The following is a 6,370-nucleotide window of genomic DNA, read 5'->3' as shown; positions in this document are numbered from 1 at the left end:
AATATAAAAGTAAATTATCTAAATGTTGTACACTAAATACAGCATTTCCAACAGTCTAAGAGAAAATAATCCAAGAAGTTGAACAATTTACAGGGTGTTTCCTTATGAATGTTCCATATCCTTTCTCCTAGAAAATGCCTCTTCTTTTTAAACTCCCACGAAAGAAACTCCATCTACCTTTTGGGAAATCTTACCCTTACACACAGGATTAAAAAAATTTTTTTCTCATTCTTTTTTATTTTTTAAATTATAGAAATATGATTACACATTTACAGGAGACTTAGAAAACACAGAACAAAATTACATATGGTTATACTATATATTACAATTATTTTTTAAGTAGATAAGCTAAGATTTTTAATTGGAGTTTCAATATCAGACTCTCAAAAATTAATAGAATGGATATACAGAAAAGTAGAAGGATATAGTAGACCTGAAAAACACCATGAACCAATTCAACATAATTAAGATTTATACAATTTTCACACAATAATAGGATACAAATTCTATTCAAGTTCCCATAGAGTGTAAACTAGGAGACATTGGAACATATCCAGGGGCATAAAAACAAGGTGCAAGAATTTCATGGTCTAAAGGTATTGAAATCCTACAGAGTCTGCTCTCTTATCACCATGGAATTATGTCAGAAATCACTATCAAGAGATATTTGAAAGTAGCCCACATATTTTCAAGTGCAATATGACATTTACCAAGAGAGATCTATGACTTAGGCATTGAAAGCTTCAGTCAAGTTAGAAGACTGAAAAAACACAAACGGTGATTGCAGAGAAGAAAGCATTTAAATGAGAAATTAATATCGAAATGAGAAAGTAATATCCAAGATACTTTCAAAACCCCATGTATTTGAAATTAAATATCCACTTTTAAAGGATAGGTGTATCTAAAGAAGCCATGACAAGGAAAATGAGAAAATATGGCACAGGATTCGGTTTTATTCCTGGGTCCATCCCTCTTCCCTAGCATTACATTTCCCCAAGTCTGAGTTTTTCAGCCTCTTAAAATACGCAGGAGTGAGAGTGGAATGAGGAATGGTGGTGGGAAGAGGTGGCCTAAGCAGGTCAACGCGAGTGGCCTCTGGCATTCTGAGTGCCTCAGAGTAGCCCAGGGTAGATGCGAGTGTTCCAAACCCTGACTACTTTTCAGGTCTCCCTGTTAGGGTGAGTGGTAGATACTCTGTCCAGCAAGTGTTTCCTTTGGCCTCACGATTAACTGTCAATCACACATGTACAAGCACTGACGATTCTCAAAGGTAGTGTCATCTAGGCCTCCAAGATAGATATGGTTTTTAAAACATTTCCCTGAAAACGTAGAGTACTCTTAGCTCTTTTTCTTGATCCTACCTCTAATCTTTATTAGAAATGCCCCTCTTTCAGGCGTGATGGAAATATGAAAAGGTCTTTTATGTGCCGTAATGGGTATGTGCCTGGGTGCTTAGTCATGTCTGACTTTGGACTGTAGCCTGTCAGACTCTTCTGTCCATGGAATTCTCCAGGCAGGAATACTGGAGTGGGTTGCCATTCCCTTCTCCAGGAGATCTTCCCGACTCGAGGATCAAACCTGGGTTTCTTGCATTGAAGGTGGATTCTTTACTATTGGGGAAGCCCATGCCAATGTGGCTCCTGCCAGTAATGTAGGAGACAGTTTCGATCCCTGGATCAGGAAGATCCCCTGGAGAAGGAAATGGCTACCCTCTCCAGTATTCTTGCCTGGAAAATTCCATGGACAGAGGAGCCTGGCTGGCTACAGTCCATGGGGTCGCAGAGAGTTGGACATGACTGAGCAACTAACATCACACATACACGTGCCGTAGTGTATAGGAGCTGATGAAAATTTTAACCCAGGCTCATCCTCCTCCCCTGGAGGAAATGAGATGGGGATGATCTACAGAAGGGACAGTTTCATTAATTTACTTACAGTATCTTTCTCCACTGTTGGGTCCGAGGCTCCTTGAAGAGTTCTAAGTTTCACAGCCAGTGTAGATAGTTAATAAATAAGTGTTGAACTGATAGATGACATTTGCTATGGTTATATTTAGGAATTCATCATTCACGAATTTGATAACAGACTTGAATTTATACCCATTATTAAATAGAAATGGATTTGGGGTCTTTATTTTGCGTCAAGCTCTTGGTGTTCCAGAGGTTGCTGATTAAGATAAAAATACCTGAGAAGGAAAATAAATCCTCAAGCGCCATTGAAATGGAGTCAGTTCCCATATTGGCCAGAAGAGGGCAGAGTCCCTGTGGGAATGTGACAGGATAGACGTATTTTGATGCTGCAGGAAGATTTAGGAGCACTGGCTAGGGAAGGGAGGAGGAAGTGGCAAAGAGAATCTAATGGGGGACAGAGGAAGAAATAATTTCTAGAAGATGACAGAAGAGGTTTTTTTCTTTTTTCCTTTTGGCTGCACTGGGACTTCGCTGTGGTGCGCAGGCTCAGCAGTTGTGACGCAGGAGCTTCCTTGTTCTACAGTATGTGGGATCTTAATTCCCCAACCAGGGATTGAACCCGCGTCCCTTGCATCGCAAGGCAGATTCTTAACCACTGGACCACTAAGGAAGTACCAGGATACGAGAGTTTAAAAACTCTGTCAACTTCATCCAAGTTCATCCTTCATTCATTCATTTATTCTTTTATCAAACATTACTGTGCAAGGAGATCCAACCAGTCAATCCTAAAGGAAATCAGTCCTGAATATTCATTGGAAGGACTGATGCTGAAGCTGAAACTCCAATACTTTGGCCATTTGATGCGAAGAACCAACTCATTGGAAAAGACCCTGATGCTAGAAAAGATTGAAGGCAGGAGGAGACGGGGATGACAGAGGATGAGGTGGTTGGATGGCATCACCAATGCGATGGACATTCGTTTGAGCAGGCTCGGGGAGCTGGTAATGGACAGGGAAACCTGGTGTGCTGCAGTCCATGGGGTTGCAAAGAGTTGAACACGACTGAGCGAGTGAACTGAACTGAACTGAGCACTTACTATGTGTGAGACACTGTGCCTGGGGTGAGTCAGGCAGAGATGAGCACAGTAGACATGATCTGGGGAACGTCTAGACCAGTAGGGGTTACCGGAATTAAATAGTTAAGTGTATGTATAATTAATGATTTTGCTCAGAACAATGGAAGAAAATAACAGATGTTATGAGAACTTCTTCAAGTAGGAGGAGATCTCTCTGATAAGATGCAACCTGAAGGCTGAAGAGTCATGTGGAAGGTTGGGAGACATGCTCCAGACAGAAGGAACAGCTTGTATGAAGGCCCTGAGGTTGGAGGTGGGTGGCGGGGTTGGAAGATTCAAGGAATTAGAAGAAGGTCAGTGTGGCTCCATGGGGTAGTGGCATAAGATAAATTTTGAAAAATGGGGGAAGATCACGTAGGGCCTTTTAAGCCATGCTCAGGGTTTGGATTTTCCTTTGTCTTTCAGTTTGCAAGAAGTATCTGTTTATTAACAGGCCAGATTACAAACTAATTTCAATAAGCCTATTGATCTTGTGCAAGCATCTCCATCTTCAAGAGAATGGGTGGTCTTTTTCTTCATTCCACCTTGTGGAGAAGATAATTTGAAGGGTCATGGGAAGTTGTTTGCTTCTTTGAAATATTTTTCAACAGAATAGATCTCATGAATCAGATCCTCCATGCAGACGATGCCACATTTACCAAGAAATTGAGTGATCCACGTGTTACCCGTCAGGGCAATTCACTTTCTGTTGATTTTGCCATAGGCAAGCTGGTAGATCAGTTCATTTGCTGACTTCAGGCTTGGGTACCCCCGTGCATTCTGGGTTCCACAGTCCTCAGCATGTTGACTAAAGCCTCCCTGAACTTCACAAAAGTGCCAATGAAGATCGGGAGGAGGTGAAGAAGCTGCAGTTTCTTCGGACCTTTGAGCTCACACCACTGCTACCTTTGATCCTAATGACAAGTGCCAATTTGGATTGGCACATAGGAATGTAGAAGTCACCAGCCTTTCCTGCCATCCTAAAAATTTTACTTCTGTACATCTGCCTATACGCCTTGTAATAGTGCTTAGCTTTATCATTGATAAATTTTCTACTTGCTTTTCAAAGCATGTTTTGCACAAACTTCTTTCCCAGGCTCTTGGTCTTCAGTTCTGTGAATTTCCTTTGCTTTTTCTTATGGGTTTCTAGTATAGCAGGAACCTTCTTTTTCTTCTCTCCTTTTTCTCCATGATTCCAGCCAGAAAAGAACATGTTTTGATACTCTTGCATGAGCCATAAAAAGATCTTAAGCAGAGGCATGGATTGTCTCATTCATATTTTAGAAGATCACTCTGGGGAGTTCCCTGGCAGTCCAGTGGTTAGGACTCTGAGCTTTCACTGCTGAGGACCTGGGTTTGATCCCTGGATGGGGAAATAAGATCCCACAAGCGGCTCAAGCTGTGCAGTGCAGAAAAAAAAAAAGTCACTTTGGGCTGCCGTATGGAGAATTCTCTGAGGGAAGAGGGAAGCAGGGGTTTTAGGAGGCTGATACAGTAGTTCAGGGAAGATATGATGATAGCTTGGACTAGGGTGGTGACAAACAGTGGCAAGAATTGGATGAATTAGAGACGTATTTGAAGACAGGCTTGATGAGACGTGGTAATCAGAGGCTGAGTGTGTGTGCGTGCGTGCTCAGTTGTGTCTGATTCTTTGCAAGGTTGAGAAAAGGTGTCAAATGTTTTTTGATGAGTTTCTATCATGAGCAATTGGGGAAATCTAGGGAAAAGTGGGCTGGGGATGTGAGGATGGGGAGTGGAGAATAGAAAAAGAAAAAACTCAGTGTTGGACCCACGAAGCTTGAGATCCTTGTGAGATCCCAAACAGAGATATTCTGGCCTGGAGCTCTGCAAGGAGGGCTGAGTGAGAGACACAACCTTGTGGATCAGCCCTGTATAAAAACAGCATCGAAAGCCACGAATGTGGATGAAGTTATAGAGTCAGAACACACAGGAATGAGATGTCCCAAGGCTGAATCCTGAGAAACTGTCACCAACGCAGGGATCACAAACGTAGTCAGGATTTTGTGGATGAAAGGGGAGAAAGGCCTTTCAGAAATGTATCTAGTGAGTGGCCACCGTCTCTTTCTTTCCTTGTAAGGAACTCTTATGTACTCATTTCCTACTACCGTTGCAACCAATTATCTCAAACTCAGTGGCTTAAAACAATACAAACTTATTTGCTTAAGTTTCTGGAGGTCAGAAGTCTATAATTGGTCTCACTAAAATGAGGGCAGTGGCAAGACTTGAGTTCCTTCTGAAGGCTTAGGAGAAAATCTGTTCCCTTTTTTTTTTCTGGTTTCTCGAGGTTGCCCACATTCCTTGGTGTGTAACCTGCTTCCTTCTTCAAAGCCAGCAAATGGTAGGTGGAGATTTTCTCAGGCTGCATCACTCTGACACTGAGTCTTCTCTCTCTCACATTTATTTCTAGAGATGTTTTATGATTACAGTGGGCTTACTGGGATAATCAAGGATACTGTCCCCATCTCAGGACTTGCTGATCAGCAACTTTAATTCCATTTACATTAAATCCCCATTGCAGTGAAACCTGACATATTGTAACTTATCCACAGGTCCAGTAGATTATGACATGGGCTTCTTTGGGAGTTATTATTCTGTCTATTAAACCTTACAAGTCTGCTTATTCCTCTTTGGAAAAGTGTGAAAAAGTACACACCATTCCTCAAGTCCTAGAAGAAACTCTTCCATGATAGTCCAAAAGGGGAAAAATAACAAAAGTGTGAGATTTACTTGTGTGTCTGTCTGTGTCATAACTATATTTCAGCAATACACTCAGTTGGATAAGAAAGAAAAAAATAGCCAAGTTATTGATTAGGGATTTGTTTATACTTCCTTTGTCCACTGGAACAGCTGTTTGTCTGGATAAGGAATGCTTGAGTTTTTATCATAAATAACATCTCTGTCTTGGTTCACGGTCCATTATAACTTAATACCACGGACAGTGCTATGCTAAGTAACTTCAGTCTTGTCCAGCTCTTTGCAAACCTATGGACTGTAACCCACCAGGCTTCTCTGTCCATGGGATTCCCCAGGCAAGAATACTGGAGTGGGGTGCCATGCCCTCCTCCAGAGGATCTTCCTGACCCAGGGATCAAATCCGTGTCTCTTATGTCTCCTGCATTGGCAGGCAGGCTCTTTACCAATAACGCCTAGCTTGTAAACAGCAATTTATTTCTCACAGGTCACACACCAAGGAACATGGGCAGCCTCAAGAAACCAGAAAAAACCCAAGGGAACAGATTTTTCCCTAAGCCTTCAGAAGGAACTCATACAACCTTCAGTCTATAGCAGTCTCTTGGTAAAACTCAATGTCACTATTAGAATGACG

The 6,370-nt window shown here is 41.8% G+C and overlaps 1 pseudogene; it reads right to left on the bottom strand.

Annotated features, from left to right (window-relative positions):
• Positions 1 to 3,471: 3,471 nt before the first annotated feature.
• LOC113893536 lies at positions 3,472 to 4,237 on the bottom strand (annotated as a pseudogene).
• Between the last annotated feature and the right edge of the window lie 2,133 nt (positions 4,238 to 6,370).

Source organism: Bos indicus x Bos taurus, chromosome 5 (genome assembly GCF_003369695.1).
Source record: "Bos indicus x Bos taurus breed Angus x Brahman F1 hybrid chromosome 5, Bos_hybrid_MaternalHap_v2.0, whole genome shotgun sequence".
Lineage (NCBI taxonomy): Eukaryota > Metazoa > Chordata > Mammalia > Artiodactyla > Bovidae > Bos > Bos indicus x Bos taurus.
The sequence above is the reverse complement of the archived record's forward strand: the minus strand, read 5'-3'. Positions and strand labels throughout refer to the sequence as shown.